This window comes from Vombatus ursinus, unplaced genomic scaffold, assembly GCF_900497805.2.
Source record: "Vombatus ursinus unplaced genomic scaffold, bare-nosed wombat genome assembly UNPS02014874.1, whole genome shotgun sequence".
In the NCBI taxonomy this organism is placed as follows: Eukaryota; Metazoa; Chordata; class Mammalia; order Diprotodontia; family Vombatidae; genus Vombatus; species Vombatus ursinus.
In genome coordinates, this window is record NW_020954652.1 from 3,066,847 (window position 1) to 3,086,851 (window position 20,005).

Sequence of the window (20,005 nt, forward strand, 5' to 3'; positions counted from 1 at the left end):
CAACCTCTATCTGCCTCAGTTTCCTCCTAAGTAAAATGGGGATAATAATAATACCCACCTCCCATGAGGATCATGAGAGACAAATGAGATAATATTTGTAAATTGCTTTGTAAACTTTTAGGCCGGGGATAGGGAACCTGTGACCTCAAGGCCACATAGGGCCCTCTAGGTCCTCAAGTGTGGCCCTCTGACTGAATCCAAACTTCATAGAACAAATATCCTTGATAAAAGGATTACTTGGACTCAGTCAAAAGGCTCATAGCATCTAGAAGGGCACATAGGGCCACGGGTTCCCCACCCCTGGTTTAGGCAATGTAAGTACTATTATTTGTTATTGTTACTGTTCAGTTTTTCAGTGGTGTCTGACTCTTTGTGACCCCATTTGGGGTTTTCTTGGCAAAGATACTGCTGTGGGTTTCCATTTCCTTCTCCAACTCATTTTTACAGATGAGGAAACTGAGAGAAGTAGAAGTTAAGTGACTTGTCCAGAGTCACAAAGCTAATAAGTACCTGAGGCTGGACTTGAACTCAGGTCTTCCTGGCTCCAAGTGAAGTGTTCCATCCACTGTACCACCTTGCTTCCTGGAAATGCTATTATTATTATTGTTATTATTATTATTAGTAGTAGTGGTAGTAGTAGTAGTAGTAGTAGTAGTAGTGGTGGTGGTGGTGGTGGTGGTGGTGGTAGTAGTAATAGTAAGAGTAGTAATAGTAGTATTGTCTAATGGTTTTGCCAGACCTTGCCTGTGACTGTTTTGTGACTCATAAACAGCTATAATTGCTGTTTCTTTTAACAGTGAATTATGGTTATTTTTTTAATTCTAATTTTGATAATTAAAAAAATATTTTTAAAGTTTACTAATTTCAGTAAATGAGCTCTAGATTCATATAATAATTAGTAGTTAATATAATATTAACAGTTAATAAAATATAGTAACTAGGCATCCATAAAGATTCAAATAATAAAATGGTAAGATCTATTCATAGGGACAATATGGAGTCATAGGAGGTGGAGCCCTCTAGTACCTCCTGATTGTCTACCAAATAAAACCCCAACTCTTAAGATCGGTATTCGGTGTCCTTTACAGTCTGTTACTACCCTATCTTGCCATCATTAGTCTCTTCCATTCTAACTGTAATATTTATTGTTCTCTACCCACGGAATGCAATTTCACCCAGAAGCTGTCATTGAAAGAGCCCTCAGTAATACGAGAGGGTGGAACAAGGAAATAGTTTGCATAGCAATTAAACACAAGTGATAATGAGTAAGGAAAAATTTAGGAGCTTAGTTGGGGCAAGCATGGATGATCAAGGGACTCTCTGCAGAAGCTGTCCAATCTGTCAGTGCTGAGTGACAAATACAAATACACAAAATACAGGTTTTGCTCTCTGATAGAAGAAAAAGTGAAAAGCCGTCTTTGAAGAAGGCAGGGCAGAGAGCTGCTCAATCTATGTCATTCCTGAATATCTGATTCAATATCCTACACGTTTGATGAGTCATGTGGTAACGCATGATAGTGCCAGAAAGAACTCAGAAAGAAATGCTAGGGATCATGGAGGTCTGGAGAAGATAAAACAAAGATCATAGGGACTGGGACAGTGTTTTTATCACTGCTACCAATTAATAGTAGAAATTTCAGAATCAACAAAAATATCTGAGAAGTGATCAGCTGCCTAAAATGATATCTCAAGATGAAATTATGGTATGTTTCAATAAAAAGGACTCTCGGTCAAGGATGGAGTACATCTATTGAATCTAGGGAAAAAATCTACATACTTGTATAGATAGGGATATATATTCATATATATGTGTGTATATACATAATGTATACAAACACATACACACATATACATAAAGGAAGGATATATATATATATATATAAACCCACGCATGAATTTGATTGATATGTTTCATTTTTGAAAATAAACATATTAACTAAAAAAAAACAAACTAAAATCTGATCAAGTAGCCTTTAACCTGAAAATTATGGAAGGAAGGCAAAGATGTTCAATCAATAAGCAATCTACTAATCAATAAAAATATTATTAAGCACCTGTGATGTGCTATGCACAGTACTAAGCACCAAGTGCCATTCAGATATCTGCCAAACTGGATTCCACAGATGATAATAGATATGACAGAAAGAGAAGAATATCAGTAAAGAGGCCCATTATAGTATTCAAAATAAATAATTTTGAAAAAAGCACTACAAAAGTTTAGGCTTCAGATGTCTATAAACAAATCCACAGAGGGAAATAAAAAGTCAAATTGATATGTTAATGTCATGAAAAGAATTTGACATGAAACTATCAGTAGGATGTGATTCAATGCTAGAATGTAGTGATAGGATATGTTATTCAAAAAAAGATTAATTCAAAGGGGTGATAGAGTAGCATTGTATAGAAGGATGTGAAATATCTCATATGATGAAATCCATGAACCAGAAGGGGCTGGGGAAAAACTTGGGTGAGTCTCAATTTATTTATCTGGAGTCTTGAAAATCTCTAGAGCATTTAAACCAATTGTTCTTCAGAGAGACAAAGGGAGGAGTGAGAGAGAGAGAGAGAGAGAGAGAGAGAGAGAGAGACAGAGACAGAGACAGAGACAGAGACAGAGACAGAGAAAGTGTGTGTATGTGTGTGTGTGTGTGTGCTTATGTGAGATGGACGCTTTGGCAGAATCTGGTGAAGACGACGGACTTCTCAGAATTATAATTTTAAGTCCATAAAATAAAATGCATGAGAATACAAAAGAAAAAAATTATATTTATGTGTGTATACATATACATACATATATTTATACACACACATATATACATATATGGAGAAAGAGAGAGAGAGTGTGTGTGTGTTCATTTGCTGGGTTAAGAATCCCTTCTTTAGGGGGCAGCTAGGTGGCACAATGGATGGAGCACCGGCCCTGGAGTCCAGAGGACCTGAGTTCAAATCTGGCCTCAGACATCTGACACTTAAAACTAACTGTGTGACCATGGGCAAGTCATTTAACCCCATTGACTAGCCAAAAAAAAAAAAAAAGAATTCCTACTTTAAACTGAAAAGGAACTGAGAAAGAAACATTCCTTATGTATATCTACATGTATGCACACAGTACAGGTGACAAGCAGAATTCCTGATAGAAGGAGGCAAATTTTAATTCATAGACTAAGCCTCCTTATCTCAGCCAGGCTAGAAATGCAGTGCCCACACATGTACTCAATCCCATTAGTGATTGGCACAGGACCTTTGATCTATACTGCAATTCAGAACTCCTGAGTTCAAGTAATCTACCAGGCTTAGCCTCCCTGGTAGCAGAGACTACAGGAGAATACCATACCTAGAAAATTCATAGCTCTCATTGAGATTTGGCAGGATATGACCCATGATATTCAGATTATTCAGATAGAAGAGTAAAGGTAGTGGTGGGGTGGAGGAATGGAGATATATGTTAAGAAAATATACCCATTTAAGGAAATCTATCCAGTCACTAGAAGGACAAAACATGGTAGAGAGCATTTGAGTGAAGGTTAACAGAAGCAAAAATAGAAGTAATTCCATCCTTGGAGTATGCTACATTCCTCCTGTACAGAAAGAGGAAATAGATGATGAACTTGCAAAGTCAATCATAAGTATCATATGCAGGCTCATTTCACAGAGTTTGGAGGAAGATTGTCATTATCTACAGTGGAGGGACAGCTAGGTGGCACAGTGGATAGACCACTGATCCTGGAGTCAGGAGGACTTGAGTTCAAATCCGACCTCAGATACTTGCTAGCTGTGTGACCCTGGGTAAGTCACTTAACCCTGATTGCCTTCTCCCCCCCAAAAAAAGTAGAGTCTGGCCTAGGGGGAATTGGAAGCTCTTGAGAAATGAAATTCCATAATGGCCAAGAATTGGAAATTGAGGGGATGTCCATCAATTGGGAAATGGTTGAACAAGTTATGAATGTAATGGAATACTATTGTGCTATAAAAAATGATATGCAAGTGGATTTCAGAAAAATCTGGAAAGACTTATTTGATCTGATGCTGAGTGAAGTGAGCAGAACCAGAAGAACATTGTACACAGTAACAGCCACATTGTGCAATGACTAACTTTCATAGACTTGGTTCTTTTCAGCAATGCAAGGATCTAAGATAACTCCAAAAGACCCACGATGGAAAATGCTATCCACATCCAGAGAAAGAACTATGGAGTCTGAATGCATATTGAAGCACACTATTTGATCTCTTTTTTTCTTTTGATGTTTTGTTTCTTCCTTCTTGTGGTTCCTCGCATTGGTTCTAATACTTCTTTACAACACTACTAATGTGAAAATATGTTTAATATAAATGTATATGTAGAACCTATATCAGATTGCATGCTGTCTTGGGGAGGGAAGGGGAGAAAACTGAAAACTCAAAAGCTCACAGAAGTGAATTTTGAAAAATAAAAATAAATAAATAAATTAAAAATAAAAAAAGGAAATGAAATTCTAAAGAAGCAATTCTGATAAAGAAGAAAATGGGAAGCTGTCTAAAGATTCATATTTGAATTCACAGGGGACTCATTGACATATACGTTGAGATGACATCTACAGAAGATAGAAACAAGGACCAGTAATGGAAGGTAATAACAACTAGAATTTATGTAGCTATTTAAGTTTTGCAAAGCACCGTGCATGTTATCTCATTTGATGAATACAAATGTGTAGCTCAGTCTTGTGATAACAGTGTAAGTCATTCTAAAATCTGGAATCAACTGAAACATAAAGAAAACTAATGAGAATCAGCAAAAGAGATGGTTGATTTTAGTCTGTGTTTTTAAAGCTTTATGGCATAGTGGAAAGAGGGCTGACCTAGGAGCCGGGAATACCTGGGTTCGTGTTCTGCCCCTGACACATACTGATAATGTGTTACTACTTCCCATGAACCTCTAATAACTGTACGCTGACATGGGCTTGACAAATGACTTCCTGCGATTTTCCCCTTAGATTTCCCCTTCACCACTCAATCTTGTGCTTTTTTGTAATGCATTTGTTGGAATAGTCATGGGGGAGACAAGGGCTATACTGCTTCTTCCTACCTCACCATCTTTGTTTGTCTTCCAGTCTTTAGACTAGGGAAAAGTGGATTATCAGAGAGAGGAGGTTACTAAGAGGGGGTAGAGCAGACAATGATGACAGTTTATGAAGAGGGCTAGACTATTCCATTCTTTATGTTTTTCTGTTTTTGCCAAAGATGATATCTCAACTGGAAAGAACACAACAGCAGCAACAAACAATAAGCCTAGTCAGGAACTCAAATCTGAGGTAAGTGTGGATGTGGCAAGGTGCAAACTGTGCCTCTGATATTATCAGCATTCTTTCTGAATATCAGTTTCTCTATCTGTAAAACTGAAATAATGATGGCTAAACCACATATCTGATAGCCTAAAGTGCTCATCAGACAAAAAACAAAACAAACCCCCCCAAAAAAAACCAAAATAAATAAATAAAATAAAAATAAAACCAAAAAACCTTAATAAATGCTTTGTAGATCTTAAAGCAGCATAAAATTACTATTTATTTTATTAAAAATGATAAGAATAGAACATAGTAACTGTTATATGGTTAGCAAGAACTGGGCATCTGCAGCCAGGGTGGAGAGAAGACATTCTTTGTGGCTATAGCTAAGAAACAGAGCATTTTAAATGGTTCCAGCATTGCTGTGGGTTGTTGGGCATAAACATGTTAGCAGCAGCTGGGAATGAGATCATGCTTTTTGAACCCAGGTGTCATGAGGGACATGCATTAGAAGCCTTGCCCATGTAGGGTCAGTAAGGTTAGATGTGACCAAGATTTACAATGAGTCATGATGACAACCCATGAGTGGTGAGATCAGAATTTCTGTGTTTCTGCTGTGTAGTACAGAGGCATTGAGGGACTGCAGTGAATTAAGGGCTCTGGGTTCCTTCCAGATTGGAAATGCTCAGGCATGCACAGAGCTACAGATAGTGTTTGCTTCTGCTAAGAATTCTTTTTTCCAAAAAACCAATGGATATAATTCTTACACGTGAAAACTAAGGGCAGATGATGCAGGGCCCATCACAGCTTTTAAAACTAGACCTATGGGAAGATTTTAATCACTGTCCAGAACACTATCTCCATCCATAGTGTTATTGATGGCAGATAGATGGCATCACAGTGGATAGAATGCTGGATTTAAAGAAAGGAAGATCTGAGTTCAAATCCTGCCTCAACCCATTTACTAGTTGTGTGACCCTGGACAAGTCATTTCAGCTCTGTTTGCTTCAGTTTCCTCATCTGTAATATAGCTGATAATGATGGTACCTACCGTGCAGGACTGTTATGAAACTTATGTGAGATAACATTAAGTTATCTCATGTAAAGTGAGTAAAGTACTTTGAAAATGTCAAAGTGATATATATATATATATATATATGTATACATATATATGCAAGCTACATAGTATCTTCTAAAGAAAATGACAACATTCTAAATTTTATATCCATATATTTCAGTTGTTTTAAAGATTTGTGATTAATGTAGGCTTTCCTTTGATTCATAGGCACTCACTCAATTGCTATAGTCAATCAATCAATTAACTACAGTTATCCCTTCCACATTGTGACTTTCCCCATCACCGTTTCAATATATCATGGTTCAACATGAGAAATTAAATGGGAATTTGGAGGAGTTTTGTGGAAGCCACAGATGGCACACAAAAACGAGCAGACTACACAGAGCTTATGAACAAATACTTATCCCAGATTTTACAATGAGGTACTGTAAACACCCCATAAAAGAAAAAGAAAAATTCAGTCTTTTTTTCTGGAACAAAGGGAGGGCCAAAATTTTTTACATGGAATTTCCAAAACGCAATAGCTCTGTGCCCCTAACCTTGGCAATGTGGAAAGGATAACTGTACTTTATTTAGTTCCTAGTATGTGACCCTGGGCAACTCACTTAACCCTGTTTGCCTCGGTTTCCTCATCTGTAAAATGAGCTGGAGAAGAAAATGGCAAACCACTTCAGGATCTTTGCCAAGAAAACCCCAAATGGGGTCATGAAGAGTCAGACATAATTGAACAACAACGGATAAAAAAAAATTGAGAAACCCTTTGCCCTCGTGGATCTTACCAAGAAATTGAGATTGTATCTTCATGTTGCTTAAACATCCAGTTTTAAAACAGAACAATTCAATCCATGCACCAATTATTTTGTGTACTTGGCACTAAACAACGAGTTTGTCTAATATTTTTCGTGGAGTAAACTGGTTGTTTTGACTTTCTACGGACACAGTTTCCATTTTCGTTGTTGTTGTTCTTGTTCATAAACTGGGAGAAAAAATACGAGAGAAGGAATGTGGATATTATATGAAAAAAAAAAGAAAGGCAATCTTTGGAAGATGCTTTTACAACCATTTTTGCTAATGCACAAATTTTTCACTTGTCTTATCCATATGAGCTAATAATGGCAACAGCAACATATTTTTTAGAGCATGTGAGAAACATGTCAAAAATCTCTAGAAATACTTTTGGAATAAGCAGACTTCACATCACTAAGCAATAGAAAAGGCTGAAAGTAGTTTTGTGCCATTGGAATTTTCAAATACAACTAAAAGTGATTTAGCTCCAGATAAAGCTATGGAAAGGGCTAATATCTAAGAAGGAAATCAAAAGGACCTCCATGGATATCATTCGCATTATCTCAGCCAACATATTCATAAAGATGTATTGCAATGGCTGAGCCATGTGGATTTCTTCATGGAATTGGAAGAGTTTATAATAGAAATTCACCAAGGCTTTTCTACCAGTAATCACAGAAAAAATATTTTTTAAGGATTCTAATGTAGATAATGCAAGGAAATGGTTGAAACTGCACCAAATCACTGCAGGATGCAATAATTTCACACCCTATTGAGTGTCTAGCAAGACTGAAGAATTATACATGAGAAACTCTCAATATTTCTTGGACCAACCAATGTAAAATCCCATTACTACAAATGCCAACCCTAAATATCCTGAACAGTTCATTCAAGGCACTTCTTTGGAACCAGGACATTATTACAGACTAAATTGTTGACCACCGTCACCTGCACATAATACCAATTCATAAAAACTCAAGGACAATATTTTTTCACATATGTAGCCCTATCTCCAAGCAACATGGAGCAAAAAGCTTTCAAAATATACAGACCTAGCAAAGAAGATCAAAATTACATGGAAGTGGGATGAAATATGCATCATCCTTGTCTTTTTTGTTAATTGAGTTGTAACAAGAATGCTTTCAGTGAGATTACAGAGTGAAAGCATCTATATCAAGACTGTCATTCAATTGCAAAAAACAATTACTTTATCCACTTAGGCAATAGTCCATAGAATATTAAATATACTAGAATAATAGCAGAATAGCAGAGAATCATAGCAGAATAGAGCTTTGTTCCAGGAGCCTTTCTCAACTCCTTTGAAAAAGATGGTAATGATGATGATGGTAACAATAACAGCTTTCATTTATATCACAGATCATAGCACTTTTATACCTTAGTAGGTGGTCCTTATGAGTTCTTGTGGCCAAGATTAAATTATCTAGTAGTGATGAACTTCTTCAAACTCAAACTGTTCCTTGAATTATAGAGACACAGCTTGTGACCAGACCTATAGTAGAAACATTTCTAGCTTGTTAGATGTGTTAACATATTGTGCTTTGTTGGTATGGTGTTGGAACACGAAGGGCCACCTCCATACCAAAATGAGATGTTGTAGGAGTACATTTGTAGAGGATTAATACACACACACACACATGTACACACATGTGTTCACATACATGAGTGCATGCACACATACACTTACACAAGCACAGTTCTAGCCTGCAGATTGACACTTGAGTGACTAGTGAATGTATACTACTCATCTACTAAATGACACTGAGCCACTGAGAGTGAAGACAACCCAGTTAGCTGGGAAGCTACTCAACAATGGAATTATATAAAAATGCTTAAGTTATCACATGAGATAAAAAGTTTATGAGAACAATGAGTAAATACAAATAAAAACAAAAAGGAAAATTAAAGACAGAAAGAAGGAAGAAAAGAAGAGAAAAAAGAAAGAAAATAAGGAAGAAAAGGAGTGAAGGAGAAAGGGAGGAAGGAAGGAAGGAAGGAAGGAAGGAAGGAAGGAAGGAAGGAAGGAAGGAAGGAAAAAAGAGAAAGAGAAGAAAAAGGAAAGCAAGAAACTGGTGGGGGGAATAGACCAGCTGATCAGAGGGAGATTACAGGGATCTCTTTGGTGGTGCTGAGGCAAGATTCTCTTGCTTTGCTCTTGCTTGGATCTGGGTTGCAGTCCTGGGTGGTGGTTCAGGGGTGAGAAGGAGCGCTGGCATGACGGAGCTTGTGGTAGTGGTGGAGAGGGAATCCTCACAGTTCCAAGGCAGAAAAGAGTGCTTGTGGTCACTTATAGATCAGAGCACAGGCCAGGAGAGGAATAAGCACCTCTCCTTTGATTGTACTACCTTGAAAAAACTGAAAATTTACAGGTCTCTAGAAGCATCTCTGAAAACAGCTGCACAAAACCCCCAAAGCTTGGGACAGTACACTCTCCACACTGAAAGCAGAGCCCTACCTTAACAAAGTGCTAAAAAATCAAATAATTGACTGAGAACATGAGCAAACAGTGGAAAAGAACTCAGGCTATAGAATCTTACTTTGGTGACAAGGAAGATCAAAATATAAGCTCAGAAGAATACAACAAAGTCAAAGCTCCTACATACAAAGCCTCCTAGAAAAATATGAATTGGTCTCAGGCCATGGAAGAGCTCAAAAAGGAATTTGGAAAGCAAGTAAAAAAAGTAGAGGAAAAATTGGGAAGAGATATGAGACTGATGCAAGAAAATCATGAAGAATGAGTCAATGGCTTGCTAAAGGAGACCTAAAAAATACTGCAGAAAATAATAGCTTAAAAAATAGACTAACCCAAATGGCAAAAGAAGTCCAAAAAGCCAATGAGAAGAATGCCTTAAAAAAGCAGAATTGGCCAAATGAAAAAGGTGGTCCAAAAGCTCATTGAGGAAAATAATTCCTTAAAAATTAGAATGCAGCAAATGGAAGCTAATGACTGAGAAATCAAGAAATTATAAAACAAAACAAAAAGAATGAAAAATAAGAGACAATGTGAAATATCTCACTGGAGAAACAACTAACCTGGAAAATAGATCCAGGAGAGATGATTTAAAAATTATTAGACTACCTGAAAGCCCTGATAAAAAAAAGAGCCTAGAAATCATCCATCAATAAGTTATCAAGGAAAACTTCCCTAATATTCTAGAACCAGAAGGTAAAATAGAAGTGGAAAGAATTCACAGATCACCTCCTAAAAGAGATCCCCAAAGGAAAACTCCTGGGAGTATTATAGCCAAGTTCCAGAGTTCCCAGGTCAGGGAGAAAATATTGCAAGCAGTCAGAAAGAAACAATTCAAGTATTATGGAAACACAATCAGGATAACACAAGATTTAGCAGCTTCTACATTAAGGGATGGGAGGGCTTGGAATATGATATTCCAGGGGTCAGAGGAGCTAAAATTAAAACCAAGAATCACCTACCTAGCAAAACTGAATATAATCCTTCAGGGGAAAAATGGAAATTCAATAAAATAGAGGATTGTCAAGCATTCTTGATGAAAAGACCAGAGCTGAATAGATAATTTGACTTTCATATATAAGACTCAAGAGAAGCATGAAAGTGTAAACAGGAAAGAGAAATCAAAAGGGACTTATTAAAGTTGAACTATTTATATTCCTACATGGAAAGATCATATTTGTAACTCATGAGACCTTTCTCTGTATTAGGGTAGTCGTAGGGAAAATATATATACACATAGAAACAGAGATTATAAGGTGAGTTGAATATGAAGGGATGATGTCTGCAAAATAAAATTAAGGGGTGAGAGAGGATTATACTGGGAGAAAGAGAAAGGGAGAAGTAGAATGAGGTAAATTATCTCACATAAAAAGGCAAGTAAAAGCTTTTACAGCAGAGGGGAAGAGGGGTGAGATAAGAGGGAATGAGTGAATCTTACTCTCATCAGATTTGGCTTAAGGAGGGAATAACATATACACTCAATTGGATATGGAAATCTACCTTACCCTACAGGAAAATAGGTGGAAAGTGGATAAGAGATGGGGGGATGATAGAGGGAAGGGTAGATTGTGGGAGGGGGGTAATCAGAAGCAAACACTTTTGAGGAGAGACAAGGTCAAAGGAGAGAACAGAAAAAAACAGGAGGGGGGCAGGATAGGATGGAGGGAAATATAGTCTTTCACCACATGACTACTATGGAAGTGTTTTGCATGACTACACATGTATAACCTATATCAAATTGCTTGTCTTTTCAATGAGGGTGGGGAAGGAGGAAGGGAGAGAATTTGGAACTCAAAGTTTTAAGAATGAATGTTAAAAATTGTTCTTACATGCAACTGGGAAATAAGATATACAGGCAATGGGGTATAGAAATCTATCCTGCCCTACAGGAAATTAGAAGGGGAAGGGGATAAGAGAAGCAGGGGTAATTGAAAGAAGGGAAGATTGGAGGAAGGAGTATTTAGAATGCACACCACCTTGGGGTAGGGGAGGGGAGAGGTGGAAAGAAAATTGGAACTTAAAATCTTGTGGAAGCGAATATTGAAAACTAAAAATAAATTAATTAAAAAAAGAAAGCGAGAAATTAAAGAAAGGAAGAGAACGAAGGGAAGAAAGAAAGGTAGAAAAAAGAAAGAAAATAAGGAGAAAGCAATAAATGAAAGGAAAGAAGAAAGCAAGAATGAACAAACATGAACTTTGACTTAAACAGTTTTTCATTTCATTTATCAGTGCATACTATGGGAGACAGCCTGCTCATTTATGTCTCCCTAGCACCAGAGTCAAAGTTCCTTTCCTTTCCAATCCCTATTAATAAACAGTTCATTTTATGACCTCTGCTTAAAACAGCTAAACATCAAAAACCAATACAAGGATTGAAAAACAGTTTGTGTTTTATACACCTTAGGAAGTTTTTAAGGATTTTTATTTATTTATTGCAAAAAAGCTGTATACAGTTAAATACATTTAAGAAATATCTAGCGAAAGACTCAATTCTCATTATAGTGATTTAAGAACAGTTGCCTATTTTACTCATTTGAATATAAAAACACTGTTAAGCATTACTGAGGAGAGGGGAAAATGGAATGAAAATTCTCTTTCTGTGATAGAAAGGGCAGGGGTAGCAATCTCACTGCATTAGTTGTTTGGCCTAGACTTTTTCGGTAAAGGCCATATTACAAAATTCTCCTTGCTTCAGTAGTGATTGGGCCTTGTCATTCCAGTGAATGTTCCAGCTGCCTTGGATATGCCTTTATGTTGATTTTCTAGCATCCTTCTTATTTAGATCACCTACTTTAGGAATAACTAATGCTCACTGTTACCATCAGAACTCTCTTTTCCATCCCTTCTGGATGCAGCTCATTCTATTTCTGTTTGTGTTTTATTAGAGTAGCAAATAAATCAATTAAGCAAGTGGGGCACAGTGAATAACAGTATCTCCATTCTCTGGATTTTGCCACCATGCCTCACTTACTTTCTCCTTCCTTCCCTTTTGCTTCATTGAGGAATTCTTCCCAGAACTTCTATTTTGACAAAGGAACCAGACCAGCCATCCTCCATCCTCCAGACTTTGACATCATGTCACCTCAATGGGTACCACCTTCTTTCTTGCCAGCTTATTTTTTCTGTGTTGTCTTCTTCGATAAGAAAGTAAGTTTCTTGATGACAGGGGCCATCTTCTTTTTTTTTTTTTACTTGTATTTGCATCCAGTACACTTTCACAATTCCTCGAATGCAATAAATACATAAAAGCTAATTCATTGACTGCTAACTGATTTTTTTTTTTTTGATACAGAGGATTGGGATTTCAATCTTGCCTCTGTTCTTTACTTTGCCCAGTGTGCCCTTTGGCAAGCCATTTAACATCTTTAGGTCTCAATTTCCTCATCCATAAAATGAGAAGGTTTGGACATTTTTGTTGTTCAGTCATTTCAGTCACATCTGATTCTTTCTTTTCTTGTTTTGTTTTGTTTGTTTGCTTTGGCAAAGATACTGTAGTGGTTTGCCATTTCCTTCCCCAGTGAATTAAATCAAACAGAAGTTAAATGAGTTGCCCAGGGTCACACAGCTAGTGTCCAAGGTTAGATTTGAAATCATGTCTTCCTGACCCTGGGCTCAGTGCTCTATTCGTTGAGCCAGCAAGTTAACTCCTAGACAAGCAGGGTTAAGTGACATGCCCAAGGTCACACAGCTATTAAGTGTCTGAGGCTGGATTTGAACTCAGGTCTTCCTGAGTTCATTTCCAGCACTGTATCTACTGAACAATCTAGCTGCCCCTATATATATTACATATATTGCATATGCATATATTAAACATGTGTGCACAAATAAGTATATATATACAAGCATATATGTACGTGTATATGCAATATATGCATAGATAAAGCATAGATTCATATTGGATCTGACCAAAGAGGGAATTTGTCTTCCTTAATAACACATATTTGTAATAGGGCTTTTACTTTTCTTGTTTTCTCAATTAAGAGATAAGGGAGAAGGTATGAGGGAAAGAATGCAAAAATCTCTGAAAATCAAATAAAATTTAATTATAAATTTTTCAAAAAATCATCAAGGGAAAAATCAACATAAAATGAGGGGAATCCCATTAAGGGACAAGATAAAACTGAAACAAAGGGACAGCCAATGTGTTGCCCTGGTATGCACGCCATTTTAAAGATCTCAGAGGAAGGTTACAAGCACGTTCGGTAGGTCCTCTGTGAAGGATTTGTGGAAGAGCTGGGGCAAGGACCACATCAGATGAGAAGGCATATTGGTCTCCATGAATGGAGGCAGGACCTGCATTGGTGAGATTATGTATCATTTGTATTAACAAAATATGTCCAGATCACTTAGCAGGATAAAGAGGGAGCTCAAAAGAGAAATTAGAAATGATTCCTGTTCTCATGGAACTTCTAGTCTAGAAAGTAATATTGCAGGGAAGCTAGGTGGCACAGTAGATACAGCACCAGACCTGGAGTTAGGAAGACCTGAGTTCAAATCCAACCTCAGGCACTTGATGTTTCCTAGCTGTGTGGCCCTGGACAAGTCACTTAACCCCAATTGCCCCACCAAAAAAAAAAAAGTAATATTAGAACACATGGACGATGAATAATAGTGGGAATGGAACTTGATGATTATGTGTGAGAAATAGAAAACATTAGTCTAGGTGTGAGTCCCCTTTATGATCAATGCTGGGTGGCACATAGAATGCTGGGCCTGGAGTCAGGAGGACCTGAATTCAAATCCAGCCTCAGACACTGACTAGCTGTGTGACCCTAGGCAAGTCTCTTAACCTCTGTTTGTCTCAGTTTCCTCAGCTGTAAAATGGAGATAACAATATCTCCTGCCTCCTAAGGCTGTTGCGATAATAAATTGAGATAATATTTGTAAAGCTCTTTGCAAACCTTAAAGTGGTATGTAAATGTTAGCTATGATGTTGATGATAATGATTCTACTTTATTATAAGTCTTAGAAAAAAAAATGAGGTATCTAGTTTAGCATTAACTCCATGGATGAGACAATATGGTGTAGTAGAAAAAATATAAATTCTGAAGTCAAAAGACACGGGTCAAATCCTACCTAAGATATTTTCTATGCAACCTTGGGAAACCTCTGTAAGGCTCCGTTTTTTCATCTGTAAAATTAGATGGTTGAATTAGATGGCGTCTGAGGTCCTTTCTAATAGATTTATGATTCTGTGACACTTCTCCTTCCCTTCTCAATTCCAATTAACCTTTTCTCCTTTCTGATTTTTTTCAATTGTTGAAGTCTACCTATCTCCCTTCCCAACTCCCCGCTGCCCACCTAGCTACGGTGAAATCCCCTACTCCTCAAATTCCTCATAGTAAATAATGTCTTTGTTACCCTCTTTAGAAGAGGGCATCCTCTCCCCTTCCCAAAACCCTGGCTGTTGATAGTCCAACTTCCCAATCCCAAACTCATTATTTCTCCTGTCTAGTTTTCAACCCTTGTAGCCCAGCCACAGAATATCACTCTGTACATAGCCTTTTAGCTGGAGGTCTATTTAGAGGTCATTGAGCTCTGCCCCCCATATATTGCAGATGAAGAAACTAATCCCCAGAGAGCCTGAATGAGTGTCAGTGGTCACCTATAATAAGCAGTGGTGCTGATTTGTAGACCCAAGTCCTTTTCATTCCAAACCCATTGCTCTTAAAACAGAATGGAAAACTATTCCTATTTGGACTACTGCTTATTTATGCTTCCCCATGACAATCTGGTTCTCCCTTCTGCTTCTATTTATTTCTCCATTATAAACACCCTCCCCATATTGGTCATTCTAGTCCTTTCTTTCCTAAAACCTTTCCTCCTTCCTATTATACCCTCATTCTCATCACTTCTCAATTGATGATGTTGCAGCCTACAATTACACTTATAGTAATAATTAAATCTAGGAGCAATACAAGGGCCCCTCTGGTCCATGTGGCTTCGCCTCCCTCTTGGGGCAGCTAGGTGGTGCAATGGATAGATGGCTGCCTCCAAGGTTAGGAAGACCTCAGTTCAAATCTCAGTCTTATAGCTATATGACCCTAGTAAAGGCACTTAATCTTTATCAGCCTCAGTTACCTCAACTGTAAAATAGAAATGATAATAGCACAATATAGATGATAATGATGATGATGATGATGATGATGATGATGAAGATGATAATGACGATGAAGATGATAATGATGATGATGATGATGATGATGAAGCTGTTGTGAGGGTCAAGTGAGATAATATTTGTACCTGGCACATGGTAGGTACTTAATAAATGTTTTTTCCCTTCCCTGGCTGCTTTAGAGAGTTTATGGAGTACAATCACACTGAGCCCCCAGTTAGAAAAATTCCCAACATTTAGGCAATGTTAGTTTTGGCTCTCTGCCTTCGTTTACATTTACTTTTATCTCTAGCTAACCCCTGGCCTCTTTGTGGTTGAGACAACATTCAGGTTACAGCAAACTATTTGTGTGGAGAAGAAGCAGAATATATTAGAATGTCAGTTAAGGCATCTGGAAAGGAAAATGGAGAAATAGCTGTTCTCCCCAAGCCCTCATACTCCCTTGGAATTTCCTTTGTTTCTTAAGGAAATGAGTACCAGTGGTGCCTTCAGCCAGAATTTTCTGCTCAGAAAGGCAGATAGTGCCAATAGCCCTCCTAGACCTTTCCTTTCTCCACCATGCCTCAGTCCTTTCTCCTTCTCCTTCTCCTTTCACCAATGGCCCCGGGGGCCACAAATTCTTTCCAGTTCAGCTCCTGCTGTCTCCACCCTTTCCACTATTAAGCCTTCAACACTCCTACCCTCAAAGAACTTCCCTTTTATTGGGGAAGCAAATGTTCATATGTGAACACACACACACACACACACACACACACACACACAATAAAGCCAAATTAAGTAACAGCATGTATCCCTAAACTCTTCTATGTTTACACTTGGTCCATAGACACATACATATGTTTTTTCAATGCAATTGGCCCCATTCAATCTGGATCAACATTCCTGTTGCAAAACAGCCATTAAGATTTCTGAAGGAGGACTTGGTGCAAATGAGTGGATTAGTGTGGTGTGCCCAAGTGCATGCTGGGTGAGCTTTTGGCTCTGGGATATGTTGGAAAAGAAGTCAGGGGATTTTGGCAAGCATTATTTAAAAAAAACAAAACAAAAAAAACTTCTTTCAAATAGGAAAGCTATATTTTAATTTTACATCTTTCAATTAACAACATTTTTCTATTTGTGGATTAAAGACTTTATATTATTTCTCTTGATTTTTAGTATTTTATATGTTTTCATTTAAAAAGGAGCATGTCTTTTTTTAACAATTTAAGGAGGAAGCACAGATTTGGGACATGAATATCAGAATTTGGTTGGTTTTCTAATAACATTTGATTTTTTTTCTTATAATTTTTCTCCTTAATATTTAGAAACCTTGTATTCTTTCTCCATTTAAGGTGAGGTTTTTGTTTAGTAAGCACAGAAAAATGCTTTATTTATTGGTGACTACAAGTGGTGACTTCATTGGGAATCATGCCCAAGACACATGATTATATTTATATGAAGTAGCACACATGATTCTGACATCTGTGTATCCACAGTAAGGAAGCAGAACAAAAATACACTCACAATTAATCTTGATAATGACCTTGAGCCTAGATTTTGTTGCAGGTGGCTGGCAGAGCACAGTCAGAGATGAAGCCAAAAAAAGGAAATAAAAAAATAAAAAAGAAAGACAACATCTGCATTCTAATCGTTGAAGCTGCAAAGCTAAAAATCATTTTGCAATGGAGATTCATTCCAATAGTTTGATTTTATTCCCTTCCTGTTGACTAAGGTGAGATGTAAGCCCTGCAGCTACCTTTAGTCAACCTGCTTAGAAAAAACCCCGGGGTCAGCCAGGTGGCACAGTGGATAGGGCACCAGCCCTGAAGTCAGGAGGACCTGAGTTCAAATTCAACCTCAGACCAAACACTTGACACTTACTAGCTGTGTGACCCTGGGCAAGTCACTTAACCCCAACTGCCTTAAAAAAAAGAAAGAAAGAAAAAGAAAAAATCTAGTGAAACACTTTGAGCAAACCTCAACAGCAGTCACTTCATGTATCTCACCTATTTGCCAGCTCACATCACGTAAAGGAGAAACTAGGTGACTTGGGACAAAGCCCCCAGTGCAATTGCCTCACCGTAGATTGGAATGTTCATTTGCAGAAATGGCCTCAGTCTGTGGAAGGAAATACTTAGTCAAATCCTCTGTATATTTGCCTTATTTCTATCTTGTAAGGAAATCACAGCCTTGGGTTTTAATTATCAGCATCTTACACTTCCCTTTTTCTACTATGGCAAGATGTAGGGATGGACCTATATTCAGGTGTGGTAGAGCAGAAAGAACATCGCATTTGGGGACAGGGGTCTTGAGAGCTCAGATCCTGGTTCTACAGTTAGCCCTTCCACATAGTGGCTTTCCCCATCACAATTTCCATATGTCACGTGTGGGTCAACATAATAAATTAAATGGGAATTTTGGGGGGGTGGGGTTTGTAGAAGCCACAGATGACACAGAAAAAGTTTAGAAACTCATAAATACATTAAATGTATGTATGGCATTGCATAATATCAACATATTTTATCTTTTAGTACCATAATTATTCAGACCTCTTCTCTGCTATGAAGGGAGAGCCAAAAATTTTACACAGATTCTCCAGATTGCAGCGGTGCTGAGCCTCTAACTGCTACAACGTGGAAGGGATAAATGTATTTTTTACTATTGAGGTGGCCTTGGGCACAGCAGATCATCTCTCTGAGCCTCATCTTCCTTCTTTGTAAAATAAACACGATGATCTAGATGGTTCCATGTAGCACTCAGCTTATGGTCTATGATCTCTGTCTTTTCATCTTTATTTCTTCCTTAAGAGCAAGCTTCCCCCTAGGGCAGCTAGGTGGCACAGTGGATAGAGTGACAGGCCTGGAGTCAGGACTACCTGAGTTCAAATATGGCCTCAGACACTTACTAGCTGTGTGATCCTGGGCAAGTCACTTAGCCCTGTTTATCTCAGTTCCCTCATCTGTAAAATGGGGGTGATAATAGTGCCTACCTCCCAGGGTTGTTGTGAGGATCAAATGAGTTAGTCATTGTAAAGTGCTTGGCACAGTGCCTGGCACATAGTAAGTGCTATATAAATGTTAGCAATGATAGTGATGATGATGATGATGATGATGATGGCAGCAGCTAGGTGGCACAGTGGATAGAGTACTGGGCCTGGAGTTAGGATTACTTGAATTCAAATGTGGCCTCAGATACTTACCAGTTGTGTGACCCTGGGCAAGTCACTTCATCCTGTTTGCCTCAGTTTCCTCATCAGTAGAAAGAGCTGGAGAAGGAAATGGCAAACCACGCCAGTATCTTTGTCAAGAAAACCCCAAACGAAGTCATGGAGAGTCAGAGATGATTGCAAAATGACTGAAAAACAAATGTTTCTCCATCAAAACCTTGATTTTTTTAAGGGTCAGAGAGGCTATGTAGCAGGTTATATAGTGAAACAATAGAGAATACATCTATTTTTTTCACATGAAAGCTTAGCCATGAGTACTATTCATTCACAGATAATTTATGATAATTCTTTTGATTATAATATTTCCTTGCAATTCTGGCAAGTTGTAAAGCTTTAGGGGAGCAAATATTATCTGTCAGATCTATGAATAAAAGGAGAATTTATACTAAACAAGAGATAGAGAGGATCATAGGAAATAAAAAAAAAGAGAGCACTTTGGATCTATGCCCAAAGAAATATGAAACAGTGCATACCCTTTGACCCAATAATATCACTACATATAGTGATACTAAATACCAAATATTTAATAAATTTAGATACTAAATCCATATTCCAAAGAAGTCAAAGGAAAGATGTCTTATATGTACAAAAATATTTATAGCAGATCTTTTTGTGCTGGCAAAGAATTGGAAATTAAAGTGATACCTCTCAATTGGGCAATGTCTGAACAAGTTCTGGCTTATGATTATTCTGAAATACTATTGTGCTGTAAAAAATGATGAGCAAAATAGTGTCAGAAAAACCTCTAAAGACATAATCTGATGCAGAGTAAGGTAAACAGAACCAGGAGAGCATTGTACACAGTAACAACAGTGTTGTACAATGACCAACTGTGAGTGGCTTGGCTATTATGACTGAATCAATGATCCAATACTATTCTGAGGGACCTAGGATAAAAAAAAAAATTCTATCGACTTTCAGAGAGAGAACTGATGGAGGCTGAGTGAAGAATGAGGATTTTTTTTAATTTTTTTTTTGTTTTTCTTTTCTTTTCTTTTCTTTTTGCAACATGGCTAATACAAAACTGCGCTTCACATGATTTCACATGTATAATTGATATCACAATTCTTGC